The following is a 27,200-nucleotide window of genomic DNA, read 5'->3' as shown; positions in this document are numbered from 1 at the left end:
CAACCCTCTAACTTAAAAAACACCAAAGTTATGGCATTTCCGATCAATCAGTTATATGGCAGCTATAGAATATAGTCGACTGATCCCGGCCGTTCCGACTTATATACTACCTGAAAGAAGGGTGTGTGCAAAGTTTCAACTCGATAGCTCCAAAAGTAGCTGAGAGACTAGTTTGCGTAGAAACCGACAGAAAGACAGACAGACAATATCTTATATACAAAATTTCATAAGGATCGGCCGACTATATCCTATAGCTGTCATAGAACGATCGAAATTGGTATAACTTTGGTGTTTTTTAAGTTAGAAAGATGGGACTTGGTACAGATTACTTTTTGGGCAAAATAATTCGATATGCCAAATTTCATAAGGATCGGCCGACTATATACGATCCGCTATATATCTAATAATATAAGATGCGTGGCGCCACCTAGCGGACTGCAACTGAACTGCAAGGGTATATCAATTTCGGCTCCGCCCGAAGTTAGCTTTCCTTTCTTGTTTTTTAATGAAATTTGTCTCGTTTTATTCAGTATTAATGAGACAGAATTTTTGTCAGACGAAAAGGAATATTATCTTATTCCTATACACACTGTTTCACCGGAGCGCTCGCAAGGTTGAATTGACTTATAAAGCGTTATAACTTCAACAATTTTCATAATTTTTTTATGAAATTTTTCTCGTTTTTTTCAGTATGAATGAGACAACATTGATATGTGGCATGAATGACAGAATTTTTGGAAGTTGTACTGAAAAACTGGCGTCAAAATCCGAAAAACACGAATAAAAGTAAAAAATTTCACTTTCTTGTGAAAAAATGTTGTCCTTTTTGTTTAAAAAAATCGAAGATATATTTTTTTTTCCAAAAGCTAAAACCTTAAACTATTGAAAAACACCGGCAATTTTGAAATCGGTTTAAAAAACGAGTTCAGGAATTTTTAAGCGCAAAAAGTTCCGAAAACCAGTTTTTTAACAATAAATTAAGATTTTTAGGGAGTTCAAAATATTACATATACGGTTTTGTATTGTACTCGACCAGATAAACAATTCCTACTATGTCACTTTAAAAGTTCATTCACTTTTGTTTCAAAAGAATAAAAAAAAAAGGTATTTTGCGGACCCACCCGTTCAGATTTACATTTTGTTTTAATTTCAGTATTTGGATTCGATCCCTTTGTTAGCTTTCAAACGTTTTTGATAGCCTTGTGTTAATAAAATAATAATCGGCAGTTCAACGTTATAATTCAATTTATTGAAGGGATAGGGATAGAAATTTATTGAAGACAATAGGGATAAAATAATCCAAGATAAAAAATCATAGTGCGCAAAACTTAATCTCTAAAATCTAACGAAATTAACAGGCAGATATATTGACCATTATGGCATCGGCTAAAATTTTCCAAAATATTTTACAAGGTTTGCCATTTATCAATACATCGTTTCACGCTCGCCGAAAGCTTAGAAATAATACAAAAATACTATCGAGATTCACTTGATGCTGTGCGAGAGAAGTTCGGTGACTGGATCATCACGAAACGAGCGTTCATTGATTGGTCGCCGCGATCATGTGATTTGACACCCTTCGATTATTTTTTTTTAAAGGGCACGTCAAGTTATTGGTTTACGCTAAAAAACCAGCCACTGCGGATACCCTTGAAAACAACATTCGAGTAGCCATCGACGCAGCAACAACACAAATGCTGGAAATTGTTATCCCAAATTGTTTGTTGATGTCTTGTTCCATACATAATAGCCATATATTAATAAATAAAGCCAAAAACAATTTAATATCTAAAACCGTTTTCGTTTTATTTGAATTTATTTTCTTATCGTTCTTATTGGGGCACCATTTACATATATATGTCGGAAAATGTTGGTCGTTTTTCTCAGTCATTTTCTATTTTGCACACGCAGCGAGTCGCAATGATATTCTTCCTTATGACCTTTCACTTCCGATGGCTGTTCTCGATTGCCTTCCCATTCCACTTCCTTCCTTCCATCATTGCGCCACGCTCAGCAGGGCTTTACTCTCTTTCCCTACCGCGATCTTATTCTAATAAGCTTCTCTCTCTTCATTTTCAATGCTCATTTATTTCCTTTTGGACCATACACTTAACTTACAATTAATCAGTAAATATTATTTGAATTAAATCTATCTTATCTCCGACACGGACTTCCTGACTATAACACATCCTCGTGTTGCTTTTCATAGTACAAGATTTATCAGAACACATCATTGTCCATATTTTATATTACTTAGCTTATCCCTATGATTACAAAGCTTACTTATACTTCAAAACAAAATCAATTGCACTTCTTGTGCCTTCAAGCGTTAGTTTGACGGGATAACACTTCTCAAATTCTCTAGAATACAAGCTCTCTTCCGTACAAACCCAACCACTTGGATATCCATCAGAGATTAGCTTAGCAGGATAACTTTCTTTTCTTTCACATATCTTAGAGTACACGCTCTCTTCCGCTCAAGCTCAATCATCTGGTTACCAATTCACTTATCATCAAATCATAATTTTAGCAGGCTTCTCTCATACAAATCAGAGTACTACGCTCTATTCTGCATAAAATTTCTCCCTCGCACCCCTCTTGGGTCACAGATCTCTTGCTTGCACGCACTACTTTTTGCCGTCGTCAAGCTCTTCTTCAAATTCCAAGGTCTCTCGATCTTTAGGCACACTACGCACACTATCATGCGGGTATTTATACACCCTTCTAGTTGTCAATGATTTTAACAAATATCGGTCACCATCTAGCAATTGTACAATTTCGAATGGTCCCTTAAACTTTGGATCCAACTTCGTTTGGTGCCGCTCTTCGCTTTTCAGCAATACATGATCGCCAATTTTATGCCTTACTACCTGAGCATGCTTTTTATTTACTCTTGCCTTATCATACTGAGTATTCTTACTTATGCCTTCCTTAGCGTCCTTCCTAGCCTTATTCAGATCTACACGCTCTTCCTCATTTACAGTGAGCATTCCCAAGGGTCTCGCTTCTTTGCCAATCATCAGCTCTAATGGACTATGGTTAGTTACCCGGTTCATGGTACAGTTTATTGCCAATTGTACTTCGCCCAATGCTTCTTGCCATGTTCGCTCACTTGTCTCTACAGTCGTTAGCATGCCCTTTAGCACACTCATAACTCCACCTGGCCATTTGCCCTACTGGCACCCGTTGCTACTACATGAAGGTCAATTTTGTTATTGGAACAGAATTTTCGAAATTCGCTACTCGTGAAGCATCTACCTTGGTCCGCTATAATTCTGTTAGGAACACCAAATACTGATATCGCAGACTTTACTGACTGTATGCAGTTCACCGTGTCCAAGTTCCACGTGTGGTACAGGTAAACAAATTTGGTGAAGGCATCAATTTGAACTATTACGTATTCCTTCTCGTCCTTTTTTCCGCTTAATTTCCCACTAATATCAATGTGCACCGTATGCCATGGTATCTCTACTTTGGGAATGGGATGTAACTCCGATTGTATTTTACCTGACACCGATTTTGACAATTTACATGTCACACAATTTTCTACAAATCTTCGCACGTATTTTGACATTCCATCAAACCAATATTGCTCGTAAATCTTATCTAGGGGTTTTTGCCACCCCAAGTGCATTACAGCTTCGTGAACATGATTAACCACCGACCACCTGAATGCCCTGGGTACGACTGGCAAGCATCGTGTCTTCCCATTTCTTTGAATTTTACGATGCAGCAAGCTATTCCTGATTTCATAAGAATTAGCTGTTTCTTTCTGCATTTCATCACTATTTAACTCGGTCATGATTTGCGATATGTCTTAATCACGCTTCTGTTCGGATATAAGCCAGTTGTGGGTTATAGTTGCCAAGTCAACTCGTACCTCCACTACCTTACTCAAACTTTCCTGCTCTACTATGGTGACGGGATTCCTAGACAAGCAGTCAACGTGAGCCATTTGGCTCCCTTTTTTATATTCCACCTGGAATTCGTATGACTGCAGAAATTACCACCAACGATGAACTCGCGGCGTCAATGCCGCTTTCTTTTGACTTGCACTAACAGAATTACAGTCCGTATATACTGTGAACTTTCTGCCGCTTAAATAATGTCGGAAATTTCTAATCGCATTGTACACCGCCAATGTCTCGAGTTCATACGTATGATATTTTGACTCGGATATTGTGGTGCATTTACTGTAATACTCAACTACATGACGCTGACCATCTACCATGTGCAATAGCATAGCGCCATACCCCATTAGCTCGCCATCTCTTATAAGAAAACCTAAGTACTCTATCTCCGTTTGCAGAAATTTGCATTTTTTAATGTTAAAGGAAAAGCCTGACTTTGATAATACGCTTAGAACTGTTTCCAATCTGTCAAATGCTTCCTCTATAATACTAGAAACAATTAATACGTCATCGATATAGACTACTGCATATTTATTAACCAAATCCCCTAAAGCTCGAACTATGGCACGTTGAAAGACTGACGAAGCGTTTTTGAGGCCAAAGGGCACAGCTAAAAATTCATATTGACCCTCTGGTGTCACGAATGCAGTTCGCTCAACCGAATCGGGGTGAATTGGCACCTGATAGAAGCCACTGGCCATGTCTAGGCTAGAGAAATATTTACCGCCTTGCAGGCGATCTATTTGGTCTGATATTAATGGCAAGGGGTATCTATCTGACACAGTATTTGCGTTGAGTTCTCGATAATCTGTCACTGCCGTCCTTCTTTTTTACAAGTAACATTGGACTAGCGAAAGGGGAGCTACTTGGTCTAATTACGTTGGATTCTAGCATTTGCTGAATCTTTTCTCTTACTATTTCTTTCTCACTCTTGCTAAGACGATATGGTCGTCTCTGTACTGTTTTGTTTACGTCCACTAAACGGATTTCTAAAGAACCTGTCGTAACACGTCTATTTGGAATGCCATCAATGAGAAATTTGGAATATTTGGCCAGTATGTCGTTTAATTTTAACTTATTACTATTACTTAGCTCCAAATTAACATTACTTTTATGATCTATCTCGTTTACATTTTTATCATTATTTAAAGACAATACGGTTTGAGTTTTGTAGATATCGAATCTATCTCTTTCTAAAGTTACTCCAAAACCAAGCTCAAAAATGTCTTGTCCAATTATCATATCATATTTGAGGCACTTATTATCTACTACATGAAATGACAATTCAAAATTCAATTCAGAAATTTGTATAGTGGACAGAATCTGCATATTGCTCTTGACAACATTGTCGCCTATGCCTCTCAAAACAACCATGTTATGGATTCTCTTTCCAGCCAGCTTGGCGCCAACTGTTTCTTTAACCAAAGAGCATTCTGATCCAGAATCAAAAAAAAAAATGGAAACATCTCACCAAATTGAATTGCAGTCCCATTTGGCTGATGTAATGCGCACATGTCTACTCTCCTTTCGTTGCTGCTTCGGCTCGCTGTTGCTGTTCCTCTCGTACACACTGAAGTGATATGTCCAACGCCGCCGCACTTGAAGCAAGTAATTGTTGATCTCTCTCGTACCATCGTTGTTCTGTTGTTGCTTTCGCCATGTCTAGTCTCGTTTCGTTCTTCTGTTCTCCTCTTGCGACACTCCATTGCCTTATGTCCAAGTTTTCCGCAATTATGGCATTTAATCGGCATTTTGAATCTCTTCCTCTCGGGTCCCTCTGATGCAGAAAATTCTAAATTTCTGCTGAACGTGTGCGCCTTGAGTTGTTGTTGCAGTTCAGCACGTGTTTTTATGTTTGTGGTGAACGCTACACGCTGCAGTCTGGGGTCGATTTGGGATGCATGAGCCAAGACTAGGGATATAGCGATCTCTTCATGGGTCATTGATTTCCACTTGGTCAATAACGATGTAATTAGTCGGCTTGAATACACCGAGAGGCATTCATTTGCATTAGGACGTCCCTTGAGCATGTTGAGCAACACTGCTGCCGGCGTCTCGTTGCCTTCGTAGCGTTCCATGAACAAATCTCTGAATTGCGACCAGCTCATTCCGGGAAAACAAATTCGCGAAAGCCACTGCGATGCACTACCGAGTAGCGATTTGCTAAGCGTCATCACCAAGGATGCACCTTCTTGTGGATGTTCACTTAAAATCATATCCGCCGTTTTGCACCATGCTGCCGCGTCGGCTTCTGCAGCTTCGGGGTTGAATATCGGTAACATCGCGGATGCGGCGCGCGTGTCAGGTTGCGGCGTTGCTTTTAATAGTTCGGTTATCACTCTATTTTGCGATTCTAATAGTCTGCGCCAGCTATCTTCCGAGTTATCTTGTAGGGGCGGTGATCCCACTTCTGATGTCGGGAAATGTTGGTCGTTTTTCTCAGTCATTTTCTATTTTGCACACGCAGCGAGTCGCAATGATATTCTTCCTTATGACCTTTCACTTCCGATGGCTGTTCTCGATTGACTTCCCATTCCACTTCCTTCCTTCCATCATTGCGCCACGCTCAGCAGGGCTTTACTCTCTTTCCCTACCGCGCTCTTATTCTAATAAGCTTCTCTCTCTTCATTTTCAATGCTCATTTATTTCCTTTTGGACCATACACTTAACTTATAATTAATCAGTAAATATTATTTGAATTAAATCTATCTTATCTCCGACATATACTTAAATTTTGTTGGAGAAGTCTCCCTAACTAAAATTAAAATTAAACTCCTTGACTAAAATTAAAATACCCTCTGCAAGGGTATAAAAATATTGGAATTGAATAACAAATATCCAATATATACGTAACAAATCAGTGCTGGCTACAACAAAAAATACAATGGAAGATGTACAGCAAAGAAGGAAGCTTTTGCGCGTTCAAAATACTTTTCTATACAACAATCTGTTTAAGCAAGAAGGGAAAGTTATATTCGGGCGGAGCCGAAGATGATATACACTTGCAGTTAGGTAGCAGCTTATATTATTTTATATATATGTCGGATCGTATATTGTTGCCCGATTCTTATGAGAATTTCACCATCGAATCAATTTTCTAAGGTTGGAAACAGCTCCAAGAATCTTTAAAATAGAAAGGTTGTGCCATTTCCGATCATTTAGTTACATGACAGCTAAATGATATAGTCGGCCGATCCTTATGAAATTGGGAAAATCAGATTACTTTCCCAAAATGGAATCTGTTAAAAGTCCCAAAAGTTTATTATATTTTTTTTTTCACATATGTATTAGACGCTTGTAAGTGATTTGGTGAGTATTGTGTTATAGAGTTGTGGTAAAATGAAAGGAAGGCGCCTCAGTCGGTGCGCTACTCTTAAGGAACATTGTTAAAATTTTAAATAAATAACTCACAAATACACATATAACTGAATAGCGTATAACATGTATGAAATGGAATTAAGAACTAGACTCTGAACAAAAAGAGACTAAACTCAAATAATATAGCCTAGGATTCAGGTCTACACGGCAAACGTTGACTGCGACTGAACTTTCACTTCGCTATTTACACAATAACTAACTGCGAGATTGTTATGCCAATTCCGATCGTTCAATGGCAGTTATAGGATACAGACGGCCGATACCGGAGCAGAGCTGTAGAAGATTGATGAAAAATTATGTTCTCTGCTCTGCTCAGAGTTTCTCGGAGCAAAAACTATAGCAATAGCAATTCCCTTTAGTCCGATTTACTCAGTAGGTAATTCTGATCAAGAATATATATGTACTTAATAGGGTCGGGGATGTCTCCTTCACTGCGTTGCACACTTTTATTATAATTCCCTTTATTATAATACCAAAATTATAATATCCTCTGCAAGGGTATTAATTTAACTATATAATATAAGCTGCTACTTAACTGAAAGTATCAACATCGGCTCCGCTCACCTTCCTTTCTTGGTCAATAATATTTTTGATTCTATTGATGTTTTTTTCAATTTGCCATATCGACAGGCCCTGTCGGCCGATCCTTATAACATTTGGCGGATAAGGTTGCCCAAAATTAAATCTGTAGAAAGTCCCATCCATCTAGTTTAAAAAACAACAAAGTTAAGCCAATTCCGATATTTCTATGACAGCTATAGGATATAGTCGCCCGATCCTTATGAAATTTTCAAGATAAGAAATCTATTCCAAAAATATACCCAACTTAAATAACACTAAAGTAATGGCATTTCCGATCAATCAGTTATATGGCAGCTATAGCCGATCCCAGCCGTTCGGACTTATATACTGTCTGTAAACAAAAGAAGGATTCAACTCGATAGCTTTAAAACTGAGACTAGTTTGCGTAGAAACAGACAGACAGACGGACATGCTTATATCGACTTAGGAGGTGCTACTGATCAACAATATATATACATTATACGGTCGGAGATGTCTCCTTTACTGCGTTGCACACTTTTTAAAAACATTATTTGAAATGGTATATAAATTCCATAAAGAATATAAAATGATATAAAGTTGTTTTTGTACTTTTAAGGGGTTATATACAGTCAGGCGGTCAAAAAAATGCAGTTTTTGGGTATTTTTTTTTTCAAGGAAATATTTATTTATTAAAGTTGAATTTTTTCTATATTATTTTACATATTTTAAAGTTTAAAAAAATATATTATATCTGTAAAAATATTATTTCCTTTGGCCTCTGCAGCTTATCTCCCAATGGTCTTCGAAAAAAAAGTGTCTCGCGGTGAACATAATAACTATTTGCAGAATCATCGGAAATCAAAAATTCAAAAAGATGCTTTTAGTATATTAAAAAATGTAGTCCTTAATCGAAGGAATTAAAAAAATATCACTTTTTGACAAAATGGCAGCTTCCAAAAAAAAAGTTCATTTTTATGGAAAAAAAAATCGACTTCAAATGTTGATTTAAATTATAATTTTAATTTTATTTAAAAGATCTTCGATTAAAGACAGCAAAAAGTAGTTATTAATTTTGTGTGAAAATTAGAGCTAAATCGGTTCAGTGGTTTTCGAGAAATCGTGTTCACCGATTTGAGAAACATAGTTTTGAGAAAAACGATTTTAAAGTTTCACAAACAGTTTACATTGAGTTAAAAATTTTTTCTCGTTTTGTCTGTAACTTGGGAAATATTTCTCTAATCTTCATAAAAATTTTTTTCACAACAGAGAAATATATATTCTTTAAGAAAATGCAAAAAAAAAAAATCGATTTTTTGAAAATCCTGACTGTATATAACCCCTTAAACAAATAAAACGTGAATTTGGAGATTCTAAGTTTAATAAGAATTAATTTATAGATAAAACAATTAATTTAGGTTTCAAACTTAACAAACAAAGAGGAAATAATATAATTATATGTAAAATAATTGTTGAGCTATCAGCGTTTTGATAGCGGCCGAATTAACAAAACGAGGTTCAATTTTAGTATTCAATTTATTATGGGTCAATTTAACCCCAAAACTAATTCCGCGGCCGATCCAAAACAATGCCGAAAAACAAGTGCATAAAATCTAAGAGCTTGCGCAGAAGCTCCACCAAAGCTCCCAAAGTGCATACGCGTACAAATAACAATAAAGCGCATGCGAAACTGGGAGACAAAACAGAGAAGAATACATGCTGATAAAAACAGCTGCAGCCTAGCAATTTTTGATTATTTTAAATTCATTTTTTGGTGGCTGCTTGGCCCAACATCCTTCCCCCATTGAAGGGTGGGCCTTCAATAACACTGTTGGAAGGGGCAGCAGTCACATCATTGCAGTGGTTTTTCCGTGGGTTGTCTTCCCTAGCATAGAGCGCCGACACATCCCGTGATAGTTCACCGCGTCCAGAAAACACCCAGCCAAATCGAGTATTCTGAGCAATGGGGAGCCCGTGACCTAATTGGATTTGGCCAGCCGACAATAGGTCGAAGATTGGAGCCAGCTTATTCTTCGACCTATTGCTCGAACGCTGCGTTTTGTGGAAGTTGGGGTCAGCTAGATCCATATTGCCAGGAATCTTCCAGCCCGAAGCATCTATGTCCTGGCTAGGTTGATAGTCCGTTATATGTGAAGCTACAACAGCCTCAATTTCCACTGAATACGTGCTAAGGCGGGACTTCAAGCACACATTAATGGATGCTCCATCCGTTTCAAACCCAGCCCCGCCGAAACCGGCCACCGTTGTGGAGCATTTGGAGCGGCCAAGCTGAAGTTCATTCGCCAGCCGCGACGAGATGAGGTGCACTTGTGAACCGGAATCCAATAAAACTCGGCAAGGCATGAAGGCTCCAGATCGACCACGAATGAGTACATTGGCTGTTGGCAGGAGCACTAGCTCAGCATTGCGATCCTGGTTCATAACAGGGTTGATTGGGAGACTCGTGCAGGTGAAATCTGCCCGCGAGGGTGCAACAAAATATGATGACGGTGATTTCACGTCGAGCAGCGGGAAGCTGAGCATCCGCGAGCGAGATGGCCATCCTCCAGACAAACAAAACAGCGAGCCAGACGCCGCACTTCGTCGTACCGCTCCTCAATTGGCAAAGCACTAAACTTTGAACAAGAAGGAAGCTCGTGCACCGAAATACCACACAGGGCGCATAGAGCAGAACGGGAGTTAATAACCATGCACGAAGATCGGTTATTCGAAGATCTACCTCGGCCCACTTGGTTAGCTGGTGGATAAACCGGCAAAGAAAAGTCGATGCATTCAAGAGTCCGGCACCTTTGCTCCAAGAATCGTGCCATGGACTCCCAAGACGGAAGGCTGTCGTTGCTTCCGGCGAGAGTGTCTTCCCACTTGGCCTTTGTGGCAGGATCCAATTTCTGCAGGATAATCTGGATAAGCAAGCATCCTTGGATCTCGGAAGCTGATCCGGAACTCATAAGAGCCCGCATATGCCTATTGAACCGATCCGATAGCTCCCGCAAAGTAGCAAAAGACCCTGGCTCGACCACACGAAGCTGCAGGATCTCATTAATGTGAGACTGAAATATTAAACGCCGATTACTAAAACGATTGCGCAATAGGTCAAGAGCCACAGCGTAATTCGCGTCAGTAATTTCCAGAGCTCTCACCGTATCCAAGGCTGACTCGCGCAGGCATGAAATGAGCCACCGGAGCTTTTCCATTTTCGTTAGGTGAGGATGACTGTCAATCGTGGTCTTGAATAGGGCGCAGAAATCCGGCCACTCGGCATAGCCGCCGCTGAATGTTGGCATCGGCAACGGTGGCAAGGAGGGGGCTGGCTTGTATGGCATTGGCGATACACTGGCACCGTCGAGAAGTGTGGAGTGGGCAGCGATTCTCATGGAGCACTTGGCAACCTCCACCTGAATTTCCACTTGCACATCAGCCGCCAGATATTTTTAATTGGTGTCATTATTTTTTAAATATTGTCTCCAACGCTTGCAGCTGACTTTGTTATTATTTTTTTCATTCATCTGCATTAACGAAAAGCAAACAAAAAATATAAAAAAATTTACAAAAATAAAAAAATGTCTTACCATGTCGCACGCGACCAACTTAAAAAACGATTATAACCGAATGCGCTACTTATATTTCACAAATTTTCACTAATTTTATGTTTAGGCCCAAATTTTGATGCTCATTCCACAAATTCACCGCACTGATAACAAATTTTCTTGTTCAATGTCGCACGCGACAATGAAATAAACTGATAATCTAATAAGAAACTCACAGTCATTAGCAATTGCATCGTTTCTTTTACATTATTGTTGTAATCTTTGGTTATAAGCCGATACTACAAATAGTGAATATCAATGCAATTTAACTCTCTTTACGCAAATTATTTAAAACAAATCATGCCGCTGAAATGCTAAAAACAAAACTTTCGCACATTTGAGACTGGATTAATATATTTCGAAATGTGTTTTAAGTAAATGTTAAATATTATTAAATTAGTTAAATTTAATAGTTTCCCTATAAAAATGTGTGAAAAAAAAATTCTTTAATTGACTTTTGAATTTTTTTGTCGCGGTTGACCTTTTTGGAGAATTACCCATATATAGATTAATTAAGTAACCTATGGACAGGCGATTCACACAGTTAGCAATACTTCAATTGTTAGGACAAACACTAAAACTCAACTTTTTAAACTCCATAGATTTTGACATTAAAGATGGTGGAATAATTAAAAACCTTTCCAAAGACGTAAAGAATTTTTCGATAGCTTCAGTGGCTCTGAAGTTATACGTATTTTTAATTTACAAAAGTTTTGGAATTTGGTTAGTTTAAAATTTTTTATTAAAAATTTGCCCAAAATACTATTTAAAATCCAAATTGTTTCGTAATTGTGGAAACCAAATTGTTTAAACAAATTAACAGATAAGAGGCTTATCCTTTTGAGAGTTTTTCTATATAATAAATTATCTGAAAAAAAAACAAGAAAGGAAAGCTAACTTCGGGCGGAGCCGAAGTTTATATACCCTTGCAGTTGAGTCGCAGTCCGCTAGGTGGCGCCCCGCATCTTATATTATTAGATATATAGCGGATCGTATATAGTTGGCCGATCTTAATGAAATTTGGTATATCAAATCATTTTGCCCAAAGAGGAATCCATTGAAACTCCCATCCTTCTAAATTGAAAAACAACGAAGTTATGGCATTTCCGATCAATCATTTATATGGGAGCTATAGGATATAGACGGCCGATCCTTATAAAATTTGGCAGATCGTATACTTTTGCCCAGAATCCATAGAGAGTCCCATTCTTCTAACTTGAAAAACAACGAAGTTATAGCATTTCCGATCAATCAGTTATATGGCAGCTATAGGATATAGTCGACCGATCCCGATCCCGTTCCGACTTATGTACTGCCTGCAAAGGAAAGAAGGATGTGTGCAAAGTTTCAACTCGATAGCTTTAAAACTCAGAGACTAGTTTGCGTAGAAACAGACAGACAGACAGACCGACAGACAGACAGACAGACGGACAGACGGACATGCTCATATCGACTCAGAAGGTGATCCTGATCAAGAATATATATACTTTATGGGGTCGGAGATGTCTCCTTCACTGCGTTGCACACTTTTATTGTTCAACTATTGTTCTACAACTTTTTGAAATACCTTAAGCTTACGTCAAAAAATTAAAAAAACTTTGTTAATGAAAAAATGCATAACTTTATAATTAAGAAAGATATTAAAAAGAGCTTTACACCGTTGAAATGGTTTTTTAAATATAAATTTCACTTTCTTTGAGACGTCTATATAGTAAAAAAAAAAAAGTACACTGAAAATAAACTTTTTTTTTATGAAAAAAAATTATTTTTCATAATTTGGTCGACTGATCCTTTTTATATTGCTCGTGGAGATAGCTTTTGAGATGGCGCAACTTTTGATATATCGCTCATATCTGGCAAAATCCGTCAACTCAAGATATAGTCCTGTAAGTGCAGCTACCCATTTTGTACAGCCTCCTGAGAAGCGTGCATTTACTTATACAAGTGTGTGTATTTGATTGGCAACTTTGCTTTTTGGAGTCTGCATATATTTGGTCTATACCCTAAAAAATATGGAGTATATCTTTTCAGATTTTAGTTTATTTATTAAAAAATAAAATCCAAATAAAAAAGGGCTTAAAAAAGTAAAACGTAAACATTGACTCAACTTGGACTTGAACCCAGGGCCTCCGTGTTAGGAACCACAACGCTCTCCTCTCGGCTAACCTCTAACTTTGTTGCTTGATGGCAACTTTTGATCTAATTCTACTTTTTGTTTCAGTGTCTCATGTCTTAATGAGAAGACTCAGAAGATTGGTACTTCAACCGACCCGGTCCGACATTTTTTTCAGAAGGTATTCAAGAAATTCGATTTTTACAGTTTTTTAAAAATGAAGCCAGTGTGTCTGTTTGTCTGTATTTTTTTCTTGGCAATCCTGAATAAAATTGGAGATTTTTGTTAATGTCATATGATTCATATGATATGAGCAATTAACTTTTTGAAAAAGCTGTAAAAATCTAATTTCTTGAATAACTTCTGAAAGAAATGTCGGACGGGTCGATTGAGGTACCAATCTTGAGGTCCCAATGAAAAACAAGAAAGGAAAGCTAACTTCGGGCGAAGCCGAAGTTGATATACCCTTGCAGTTGTGCCATTTCCGATCGTTCAGTTATATGGCGGCTATTGGATATAGTTGGCCGATCCCTTTGAAATTTGGCCAATAAGATTATTTTGCCCAAAATGGAATCTGTACCAAGTCCCATCTTTCTAACATAAAAAATACCAAAGTTATGCCAATTTCGATCGTTCTATGAAAGCTATAGGATATAGTCGGCCGATCCTTATGAAATTTTGTACATACGATATTTTGGTCAAACATGACATGTGTGGAAAGTCCCAACCCTCTAACTTAAAAAACACCAAAGTTATGGCATTTCCGATCAATCAGTTATATGGCAGCTATAGGATATAGTCGCCCGATCCCGGCCGTTCCGTTATATACTACCTGCAAGGAAAATAAGTATGTGTGCAAAGTTTCAACTCGATAGCTCCAAAACTGAGAGACTAGTTTGCGTAGAAACCGACAGACAGACAGACAGACGGACATGCTCATATCGACTCAGGAGGTGATCCTGATCAAGAATATATATACTTTATAGGGTCGGAGATGTCTCCTTCACTGCGTTGCACACTTTTGACCAAAATTATAATACCCTCTGCAAGGGCAAGCATCTTTAAAAATAGCAGGGTTGTGCCATTTCCAATCGTTCAGTTATATGGCAGGTAAAGGATAGAGTCGGCCAATCCTTATGGGGTTAGATGGGTTTGTGCGGCCAAAAAATTTACTATTTTCAAAAAAAAAATTTTTATATTTAAAATTAAAAATTTTATTGCAATTTTTAAGTTTTTTAAATATACATGTTTAAAGAAGAATTTGGGAAATTTTCAGAAAAAAATATTAAACTGTCAGCCATTGAGATGTCATTTCCCATGACCCATGAAAAAGGTGCTTTCGCGTTGACAGCACAATTCCTGACAGAATCATCTAAAATGAAAAAACTAAATATTTTCCTTAAGTACAGCCCTAAAACTAGAAACTGGACGAAGGAAAAACAGAACAAGTAAAAATTGCATTTTTGCAAAAAAGTTAAATTTTCGTTGAAATTTTTTGAACATTTTTTTAAATAGTTGTTATCAACGAAAAAAAAAATCCTCGAAAAAAAATATCTTGAAGGTCTGTGCAAACTTTTATCAAGATCGGTTGAGTAGTTTCCGAGAAATCTTGACAACCGACTTCGAACACACAGTTTTGAGAAAAACGCTTTTAAAGTTTGCGCAGTGCCTATATATTCTCAAGAGAGAGAACATTCTCAAGATTCTGTAGAATTTTATAAAAAAATAAAAAAGAAGTCGATTTTTTTGAAGCCGCCAAACCCACCTTATGAATCCTATCTAATTAGATTGTCCAAAATGGAATCCATAGAAAGTCTTATCATTCTAGCTTCAAAAATGGAAAGTGGAAAGTCCACCCTCCAACTTAAAAAACACAAAAGTTATGGCATTTCCGATCAAGCAGTTATATGGTAGATAAATCGGATATAGTCGACCGATAGACAAATAAAGTTAAAGTTGAAATAATTTACTCCATATTTTCAAGTTTATTGCACACATACTTGCACAATCTCAAAATATTCCCCGTCAAATATACACATCCATCTATGTTCATATGTATGTATGTGTAAGTAACACCAAGCTTCACAGGTGGCTGGCCAAAATTTGTAGCTGCACTAATAGGACTATATCTTAAGTAACCGAATTTTGCCAAATCAAAAGTTGCGTCATCTCAAGGGCTATCTCCACGTGCAATATAAATAAGATCAAATTAGCCAATTTTGAAAATATTTTTTTTGTTAAAAAAAAATTTATTTTAATGTATTTTTTTGTCTACTATTAAGACGTTTGGTCTTAAAGAACGTGAAATAGATATTTAAAAAACCTTTACAATGGTGTAAAGCACGTTTTAATATCTTCTTGATTATAAAGTTAAGAATTTTTTAATTAATAATTTTAATTAACAAAGTAGAATGCGAATATTTGGGGACTAAAATGTCTCCAAAAATTATCTAATTAACACAATACTTTTCGGTTGGTGTATAATTCCTTTAGATCGGTTGCCTACCGGAAATTTTTTATTCTTCGGCTATATATAGAGTCTCCTTGCGCACGCCAACGCATGCAGGTCTTCACCTCGTGGACTGCCGTCCACAGTGATAATTTATCTTATAGTTTTAGTTGGTCGTAAGCCGACTCTTCTTGGCCGCTCGGCTTCAATGGGCTTGGGCTAGCGAGCTTTCACTCAGCCTATGTTCTAAGCGCTCACTCTTGCTGTTTATCTCAGTGCACACGCATCATAAATAGGAGCTTTTGTCTCACTCCATTTCATATGCGCCCATAAATAAACAGCATTATAACGTTTTAAAATAATTATTATAATTCATTCAGTGTTATTATTTAAATTAACCATCATTGAAAAATCTCAATGACCAAACATTGGTGACCCCGACGTGATTTAATTAATAAAATTAACAATTTCGCGAATATAAAATAGAAAAAGTGCAACTATATTTGTACGTGCATTTGAGCATAATTTTGAACTTAATCAGCGGCGGGAAATAAGTATTTTGCATTTACAATATAATTGTTAGCCGGTACGCTCAATTGTTATCCGGCCCGCTAAATACTACATACATACATACGTACGTCTTGAAAGTGCATTCGCCTCGCACCAGAATTCATACATATATACATTCCACAACTAAGTGTACGGTTCTGAGCGCACAGTGAATCGTGTTTGCCGCGCACAATTATAATTAAATATAATAAAAAACAAGAAAGGAAAGCTAACTTCGGGCGGAGCCGAAGTTTATATACCCTTGCAGTTGAGTCGCAGTCCGCTAGGTGGCGCCACGCATCTTATATTATTAGATATATAGCGGATCGTATATAGTTGGCCGATCCTTATGAAACTTGGAAAATCGAATTATTTTGCCAAAAGAGGAATCCATTGAAACTCCCATCCTTCTAACTTGAAAAACAACGAAGTTATAGCATTTCCGATCAATCAGTTATATGACAGCTATAGGATATAGACGGCCGATCCTGATGACATTTAGCAGATCATATAAGTTGGCCCAAATTAGAATGCACAGAAAGTCCCATCCTTCTAACTTGAAAAACAACGAAGTTATAGCATTTCCGATCAATCAGTTATATGGCAGCTATAGGATATAGTTGGCCGATCCTTATGAAATTCGACAAATCAGATTGTTTTTCCCAAAATAGAATCTCTACCAAATCCCATCTTTCTAACTTAAAAAACACCAAAGTTATGCCAATTTCGATCGTTCTATGACAGCTATAGGATATAGTCGGCCGATCCTTACGAAATTTTGTACATAAGATATGTTGGTCAAATATAACATGTGTAGAAACTTCCAACCCTCTAACTTAAAAAACACCAAAGTTATGGCATTTCCGATCAATCAGTTATATGACAGCTATAGGATATAGTCGACCGATCCCGGCCGTTCCGACTTATATACTGCCTGCAAAGGAAAGAAGGGTGTGTGCAAAGTTTCAACTCGATAGCTTTAAAACTGAGAGACTAGTTTGCGTAGAAACCGACAGACAGACGGACAGACGGACAGACGGACAGACGGACAGACGGACATGCTCATATCGACTCAGGAGGTGATCCTGATCAAGAATATATATACTTTATAGGGTCGGAGATGTCTCCTTCACTGCGTTGCACACTTTTGACCAAAATTATAATACCCTCTGCAAGGGTATAAAAATATATAAGAAATATAATTTTGAGCGTTGTTCAATTAATGTGGCGATGAACTCTAGCGGCGCCGTCACAGGAGAACCCATTCCAGCTCGGAGTGCCATTTTAAAATTCAAGTCGAAGGGTATCCTCCAGGATTTGAAGAGGATCCAAGGAGCCCCCAACCAGTGTCCAATGTGGAAGATGCTATGCACCATGTGCGTCATAAGCAGTTGGTCGCCATGTACGAGGACTTCAAGGCCATCCGAGGATTTCAGCGTAAAGAATTGGATATTTTGGAGATTAGTAGCGACTTGCGATGGGCCGTGTTTAAGCTTGTAGGGTCGATGCATGCCGTCGTTGCGCTCTGCTCGAATTGCAATTCCACCCTTGCCAACGGAGTTTCCACTATTCAGGTGGACCCAGCGGTCAGTCGGAGTTTTCAAACCTTGCCTCCTGTCCCTCTTCCTACTTTTAGTGGAGGATATTCGGAGTGGACTGATTTTTAATCGACTTTCTCAACAGAGGTTGCGAACTTGTCTTCGGGATTCAGTTTTAGATGCATTTCGTTCCTTGGAAATCTCCGAGGAGAATTATGATGTTGCGTTTCATCTCTTGGAAAAAACGATTTAATAACCGCCGGATAATTTTTCAGACTCATGTAAACGGGATTCTGGGCCTCAGTCTATTGGAAGGTGGCTCAGTGGCACAGCTTCGATGGTTTTCAGAGAAATTCAATGCTCACATGCAAGCCTTGAAAAATTTGGGGACGACAATTCAGATCGCCAGCAGCATCATTGTCTAAGTTCTCCTTTACGGGTTGGACCCAGCTACCCAGGTCATGTGGGAGGAAGATTAAATTGCCAATGAAATATAATATAAGAGATCAGTATGGAAAAGGCTTTGAATGAATAAAGACTGCTTTAACTTGGTTAAGCAGCCTATGTGGCAGCCTATATACGCTTAAAGCGTAGGTTAGAAAACCGCGTGGTAGCAGCTTTCTGTGGGGTTTTAACCACTGAGTGGGAAAGATCGGCCGATAAGTGAAAGGCATCGAGATAGTCAAAAAAAGTGCTGTATCGATGATTTACCCCCTGAGGGATCATCGCGTTTATGAAGCTGACGCAGGACCGGCATTAATCAAAAGGCCGTAAGCGGCGTACGCGGAGTTAAGTTGAGGCAGGTCGCGGATCGCAGAAGCGGAAGATTCATGAGGTTAGGTCATGGTCGTGTGAGCCTGACGTAGATGTTTTCGATTCATTAGGTCAATGGTCTTGGCGTACAAGTTAGATCCTTAGTGGCAACGAAGCGGGATTTGAGCCGCGCGCAGAGGAAGCAAAGAATTGTGCCGTTCGGCCAGAAGAAGCAAAGCGAGTCTCAGAAGCGGAGCGAATCTCGCCATTCCGCCGCCCATGTGGCGGGGCGGAGAAGGGATGTCGACTAGTTTGGAGCTAGGAGCAGAGTGAGCTCGACCGAAGCAGAAGCAGTGGCAAGCAGCCGTTCGCGACGGTTTAAGGGGCGCTCCACTGTGGATTCGGATAGGGTACGGCCCTAACCTCTCGGGAGTCGTCGTGAAGAAGGCGCGGAAGCAAGAACGAAGCGCTTGCGGCGCTTTCAGGGAGCGCTCCATTGTTTGGAGGAGTAGTCGTGGAGTAGTCGACAGTCGTAGGACAGGAAGCCAGGACGGACCGCTTACTGCGCTTTCAAAGAGCGCTTCGTTATTCAAGGAAGATGAGGGGTGCATCTGACTAATGGCCAAACGGGGAAGAGGAAGTAGTGTGTGGGGGGCATTCGGTCTAGATCACTGCTGCTAGCGATGTGTTTTGCGTTAGCATTATTTGCGGGATAGACGAGAGTCCTCCTGATACATTTTTTCCTTTTTCAGCCTCGAGCACGTGGAAGCGTTTCAACAGCTCGTCGCGGATATAAAGAAAGTAAGTACTTTTTAATGCATGCCAAGCCAGTTGAAGTGATGCGGAAATCTCCGATCAATACTTTGCCACGTTTTCCGAATTCCGGCCCAAGGGGCTTCACCAATTAGATAGTCAACCACCGAATGGCCTTGAATAAAAATGAGAATGATAATCGAATATGGCCCACTTCCGTATGCGGACTTTGCAGTGGAGCTCTTTTAGCTATTAGAGTTTTAAATGATGAAGTTAATCGCACTTCCGCACACCCTGTCGAATTAAGTACACTTTAAATTGATAAAACTATAGTGATAAGTTATGGTTAAGCATAGCAAGAGAGAGTATATATTGGATTGTTAGGATATTTAGGAAACTAGAAAGAATATGTTATTTAGAGATAGAATGCAAGGGTATATCAACTTTGGCTCCGCCTGAAGTTAGCTGTCCTTTCTTGTTTTTGTCTACTATTAAGACGTTTAGTCTCAAAGAAAATAGATATTTAAAAAACATTTTCAACGGTGTAGGTACGTTATGATTGAGGTACGCATTGATTATGAAGTTAGGCTTTTTGTAATTAACAAAGTTTTTTTTAATTTTTTAACGTAAAATTATTGTATTGTAAATTAACGTAAGATCATTGCGTACGCGGACGATGTTGCTATTGCCTTCGTAGGGAAATTTCCACAGACGCTATGCGACCTAATGACAGGGAAGCTCGAAGTTCTGTCGGCCTGGGCGCAAAGGAACGGGCTGGGAGTCAATCCGTCCAAGACAGAGCTCGTGCTGTTTACCAGGAAGTACAAAATACCTAACCTAAGACTTCCGAAGCTCCTAGGAGAAACACTAGTTCTTAGTGATAGTGCGAAGTACCTAGGCATCACGCTAGACAGGAAACTGGACTGGAAGCTGAACACCGCTGATAGGACTAAGAAAGCTGCAATAGCACTCTATACCTGCCGCAAGGCGGTAGGCCTGAAATGGGGAATGTCCCCGAAGATGGTCAGATGGTTATATACAGCGATCATCAGACCAATTCTATTCTATGGTGTTGTTGTCTGGTGGCCCGCCCTGGACAACTCCACATGCAGGAAAAAGTTCAGGAAGTCGCAGCGCATGGCGGAAAACTGTATAACAGGCAGTCTACGCACTACGCCTAGTGATGCCCTAGACACTATCCTCGACCTACTACCAGTGGAACTGAAATGGGTAAAGACAGCCACTCTGGCCGCAATAAGACTGCGAGAGGCAAATCTATGGAGCAAGAATAGTTTCGGTCATACCAGACTGGACCTACATCATTTCCTGCCTGAGGGGGGTACGGATTACTGTGTGCCCGTCGACCAACCCACCACTAACTACAAAATCTTAATCCCCTCGAGGGAGGAATGGGATGCCCGGATACCGGGACCGGAGGGCTCCATTCATATCTACACAGATGGATCCAAACTTAACGGCCAGGTGGGAGGCGGTTACTTTTGTGAACATCTGAGCCTAAAGGAGTCCTTCAGACTCCCCGAACACTGTAGTGTTTTCCAGGCTGAGGTAGTAGCCATTAAGGAAGCACTGGAATCCCCAGCTCTAAGGGGCAACCGGGGTACAATATGTATCTTCTCAGATAGTCAGGCAGCGCTCAAGGCACTTGACGGATTCTCATCCAACTCCAGGACAGTCAATGACTGTCGCAGATCTCTCAACGAGATGGCTGAACAGCATGACATCTACCTCATTTGGGTTCCCGGTCACAGGGACCACGAGGGAAACTGTGCTGCAGATGAACTAGCTAGGGCAGGGACTACCAACCCTCTCCTACCGGAGAAAGAACTTGTAGGAATACCCTTGGCTACTTGCAGGCTAAAGTGCAGGGAGTTTTTCGACCTGGCAGCCAATAGGAAATGGAGTAATCTCCAGACCTGTAGAACATCACGTCTGATCTGGCCGACACGCTCTCAGAAAAGATCGGCGACCAGACCAGAATGCAGCCTAGCGATTGGGGCAATTACTGGGCACTGGCTGATAGGCGAACACGCGGCCAGGCTTGCAGTCCCCCACAATGATTTCTGCAGGAGCTGCAGGGATGAAGAGGAGGTAGAATCGGTAACGCACCTCTTATGCTACTGCCCGGCGCTCGGACGCAGCAGACTAAAACACTTCGGGTCCGAAGAACTCTCGGACCTTAACGATCTCTCAGAGATTTCTCCAAGCGGACTGGTTGCCTTCATAAAAAAAGCAGGCTGGGACCATGGGCCGCCACAGGTAGTCTAGCCATATATATGCACCCTGGTAGACAGGAAGGGGGGGGCTAGCATCTCGGTGAAACGCTTGCTCCAGCGGCAGCCCTAGCGGCTCACGTGGAAGCGGGGGGGTCTTCTATGTCCCCCTTGCATCACCGCCCTACCTAACCTAACGTAAAATTAAGGTATTTTAAAAAGTTGTAGAACAAAAGTAAATATTTTAGTAACAAACAATCTCCAATTTTTTTCAGGATGGCCAAGAAAAAAATATTGCAAACAGACAAACAGCTCTTCATTTGGAAAAAGCTGTAATCGAATTTCTGAATAATTTTGAACGAAATGGGTCGGCTTGGGCCGGTTGAGGTATCAATCTCTTTAGGAGTAGAATGCGAAGAAAGTAAAATATTCAACTTCATTCAAAATACAAACAATTTGGAAAATGTTTGGACAAAAATTATCTAATTAAAAAAATACATTTCGATTGGTAATTTATTATAATTCATTCAGATCGGATGCATACAGGAAATGTTTAATTCTTTGGCATATATATAGTCTCCTCGCATACGCAGCAGTGTTGCCAATTTCGCTTTTTATCCCTTCAAATCTGGCTTTTTATAGAACAATTTAAAAATGGATGGCAGCGGGAATTCTGTTTTTTGATAAATTTTTGATAAATGATTTTTTTTTTAGATTTTTTTGCGTAGGATCGTTACATTCAGTATATTTTTAAAATTATTTAAATATATATAAAACATCAGACTCTGGTCACTTTAAATAGATCGAGCGAGCAACGCGTCAGCTTAACAGAAACGTTAACAAAAAATATAAGAATGACAAAAGACTATAAACAGAAAGTTCGGGATGCGTGGCTCAAAAGAGAAGAGTTGAAGGCTTGGGCTCGGAGAGACGACAACGACGAAAGGCGAGTTTTGTGCAGTTACTGCAAATGCACAATTACCGCGAACTTTTCGATTTGCGCGCCCTTGCAGTGACAAAAAAACACAAAAGTGCTTCAGGCGGGCTTTAACAATCCAACAAATTAGATTTTGTGACTTTGCCAATCAAAGCGATGGAACAGGAAGCGGGGAATTTTTTCTTATGATTTTTACCAAGCAGCAAATATAGACGAAATAATTTATATTTTAATATAAGACAAAAAAAAATTTACTGTTAACTAAACCCAAAATATATGTTTATAAACCCAAAAAAACTGACTTTTTTATTGATTTTTTCAAATTTTTTTGGCTTTTTTTTTATGGTTTTTACGTCAAAAACAGCAAGATAAAGTTGGCAACACTGATACGCAGTGATGTCTTCACGAGCTAGCTACAAGCTATGGCATGCGTGTCCGGTGTGATTCATGATAAATTTAATATTTAGAGTTAAAATTATTACGAGTTTTATCTTAAATCCAATAACAACAAAAACCTTCCACAGGAAAATGTTTGGGGAAAAATCATAGAAACACAAAATACTTTTTTAGTTTATTCGTTTGCTTTATCGAATCACCAGCTCAAAGAGGAGTTGTAAGAGCTAAGTTTATTTTACATCCTGAGTCATTTATACTGGGAATTCTCAACGCCGTCCACTTTGGGGACACTCACGAACGATGTTGCCAGACGTTCTTCGGCAGATATGCTGCTTTGTATGTCTGATGTATATGATTTGTATGAAAGATGGCCATTTCGCGGGGTTTTTTAGCTTCCCGTTGCAAAAGTGCAAATGCCGGCATCATTTGGGGAGTCTATGTTGGCAGCTTAAGGCCGCGAACGGTTCCAAATGGAGGTGGCGGATTGGTTCAAATTGTACAAATGGAGGTGGCCCGCTTTTAATCATAGCAATGCAATTTTTATACCCTTGCAGATGGTATTATGATTTTGGTCAAAAGTGTGCAAAGCAGTAAAGGAGACATCTCCGACCCTATAAAGTATATAAATTCTTGATCAGGATCACCTCCTAAGTCGATATGAGCATGTCCGTCTGTCCGTTTCTACGCAAACTAGTCTCTCAGTTTTAGAGCTATCGAGTTGAAACTTTGCATACATCCTTCTTTTGTTTGCAGGCAGTATATAGTCGGAAGTCGGAACGGCCGGGATAGGTCGACTATATCCTATAGCTGCAATATAACTGATTGATCGGAAATGCCATAACTTTGGTGTTTTTTAAGTTAGAGAGTTGGGACTTTCCACACATGCTATATTTGGCCAAAATATCTTATGTACAAATTTTCGAAAAGAACGATAGGAATTACAGATTCCATTTTGGGCAAAATAATCCGATTGCCAATTTTCATAGGGATCGGACGACTATATCCTATAGCTGACATATAATTGAATGAACGGAAATGGCACAACCTTGCTATTTTTAAAGATTCTTGGGGCTGTTTCCAACACTTTTATTCGAAAATTGATTAGGATGCAAGAGTATAAACTTCGGCTCCGCCCGAAGTTAGCTTTCCTTTATTGTTTTTCTTTAAAACACTTTCGATGTTGGGACAATTTATTATATATTAGGTCTCGGCCTCAGTCTGTTCCAAAGTAGATCAAAGCCAGCATGTATAAACAGGATCGAATTTTAAATTTTTTTGTTGCGCAAATCGGCAGTTATATTTATTAAACTTGTTTGGTTAAGCAGCCACCAACAAAATAATGTTAAATAATTATGTTGTTCAGCATTTATTCGTGTCGGTTTGTCTCCCAGTTTCGCATGCGCTTTGTTGTTATGTGTAGCGCATGCGTTTTGGAGAGCTTTGGTAGCTTCTGCGCAAGCTCTTAGTTATGCGTTTGTTTTGATTTATCATTAATTGGAGCGGCATATATTAGGGTTAAATTGAACCCAAATAAAATATTGAAAATCTGAACTGAAGCGCGTCTATTTATTCGGCAGCTATTAAAAACTATTAATAGCCTAATATTAGTTGACCCCGACGTGATTCCACCCCGGTTGATTATTGTGATCAGTATTAAAAGTGCCAAGAAAACGCCCATATTGTTGTTGTTACCATACAAAATTGCATTTTAATTCCATAATGGAGTCTGGAGCTGAGACTATTGAAGCTGCTGCCGCAATCCGGGAAAGGATGCAGCGGAGAAGAGCAGGCGTGACCTGTCAGGAGATGGAGGCGCTGCATCATAAGGTGAAGACTGCGGCGCGGAATGAGGATTGCACCATTATGAGCGTGAGCGGTTCACCGCGCTTCAAGAAGAATTGGAGGAGCTTCATTTCTGTGAGATCAGGAGTGATCTGTATTGGAGATTCTCGCAGCTGGCGACTGATGTGCAGGTGGATATTCAGGTGGAGGTTGCCAAGCGCTTCATGAGAATCGCTGCCCACTCCACACTTATCGACGGTACCACTGTATCGCTAATGCAAAACAAGCCAGCCCCCTCCTAGCCACCGTTGCCGACGCCAACAATCAGCGGAGGCCGAGCGGCCGGATTTCTGCGCCATTTTTAAGACCACGCTTGACAGTCATCCTCATCTAACAAAATGGAAAAGCTCCGATGGCTCATTTCATGCCTGCGGGAGTCAGCCTTGGATACGGTGAGAGCTCTGGAAATTACTGACGCGAACCACGATGTGGCCCTTGACCTATAGCAAAATCGTTTTAGTAATTGGCGTTTAATATTTCAGTCTCACATCAATGAGATCCAGCTTCGTGTGGTCGAGCCAGGGTCTGTTGCTACTTTGCGGGAGCTATCAGATCAGTTCAATGCGCATATGCGGGCTCTCATGAGTTCCGGATCAGTTGCCGAGATCCAAGGATGTTTGCTTATCCAGATTATCCTCCAGAAGTTGGATCCTGCCACAAAGGCCAAGTGGGAAGACATACGCGCCGGAAACAACGACAGCCTTCCATCTTGAGAGTTCATGGCACGATTCTTAGAGCAAAGGTGCCAGACTCTCGAAAGCGTTGGCTTTTTTTTGGCGTATTCGCCAACTAACCAAGTGGGCCAAGTTAGATAGTCCAATAACCGATCTTCATGCATGGTTATTAACGCCAGTCCTGTTCTATGCGTCTTGTATGGTGTTTCGGCGCAGGAGATTCTTTCTTGTCCAAAGTTCAGTGCTTTGCCAATTGAGAAAGGGTACGAAAAACACATTTACACAAAAAATTGAAGAGTATTAAAAAAACTCGTTTGTAAAAATGTTTCGTCTTAACAATCAAGCCCAAAAAATTAACTGACCATTGTGAGTCCGGGAGGATGTACCATCTCAGCATTGCGATCCTGGGTCACAACAGTGTTGATTGAGCGGGATGGGTTCGCAACAGAAACTGCACCGATGGGTCGTGAGACTCGTACGGGTGAAACCTGCCAGCGAGGGTGCATCAGGATATGATAACGGTGATTGCACGTCGAGCAGCGCGAAGCTGAGCATCCGAGAGCAAAATGGCAATCCTCTAAGCAAACAAAACAGCGAGTCAGACGTTACACATTTACACAAAACACATTTAATGTTATCTGTATAATCTTTTTTATACATTTGCAGGGTATATACATTTTGTCAAGATGTTTGTAATGCCATCATCTGCGACCCTATAAAGTATATTCTTTATCAGAAAAACTAGTTGTTAATAATTAAGCATGCCTCTGTGTCTGCAGAAAAGTTACATAATTTAATAAGATCGGACAACTATACGTGTCTTAGGAACAAAAAAACAATGGTCGTTTTGGCAGTTAGTAATTTTTTAGATATTCTACAAGGGTATAATAACATCTGTTGCGCCAGAAGTTAGCTTTTTTTCTTGTTTCATTTATATTTTACGCATTATTAATAAATATAATATTTTGTGGATAGTATGGGATCGAAAAAAAATCATCTTCGACCTTCTAAGACCGTCTATATGTATGAACGCGTGGAGTTTCAATGAATTTAAAATATACTAAAATAAAAATTAAAATAAACTGAAAAAAAAATCTTTTGCAAGCTCCTAAAAAATAAGTAAATAAGTGTGAAAAATGTGCAGATCGAAGACGGAGTCTGAATTCGACGCTCCTTCTGTTTCCAAAAAATTAGTTTGGATGCAGTGCTAGTTCACATGCGTCCCAGCAGTACCAATCGCCCCGGAATCACCCTGGATTCACCCGGGATCTCCCCGGATCACCCTCGAATCCGACCGGAAATCTAGAACAAGCGGCCCGGAATTTTATACTGAAATTTTTGAAAATGAGTACAATCCTCTAGAGGACACCCTCGAAATCACCCCTGATTTAGACGTGAATTTCAGAGCGGAATCAGGCCGGAACAGAAAGCATGATTCCGCGCTGAAAATCGTGCCTAAATCAGGTCACATTCATGACCCAAAATTAAAGATAAAAATTTCCCCTTACAATCTTCTAATTTGATAATC

General features: G+C 39.5%; 1 protein-coding gene across 2 annotated transcripts in view; it reads right to left on the bottom strand.

Annotated features, from left to right (window-relative positions):
• The window catches only part of LOC6495047 (sodium- and chloride-dependent GABA transporter 1), a 124,474-nt gene that overhangs the window by 3,768 nt on the left and 93,506 nt on the right, over window positions 1-27,200 (bottom strand). The gene's annotated exons all lie outside the window — the stretch shown is intronic.

The sequence above is a fragment of the Drosophila ananassae genome, assembly GCF_017639315.1.
Source record: "Drosophila ananassae strain 14024-0371.13 chromosome 4 unlocalized genomic scaffold, ASM1763931v2 tig00000054, whole genome shotgun sequence".
NCBI classification, from domain to species: domain Eukaryota; kingdom Metazoa; phylum Arthropoda; class Insecta; order Diptera; family Drosophilidae; genus Drosophila; species Drosophila ananassae.
Note: the sequence above shows the minus strand (reverse complement) of the source record. Positions and strands in the feature narration are given on the sequence as shown.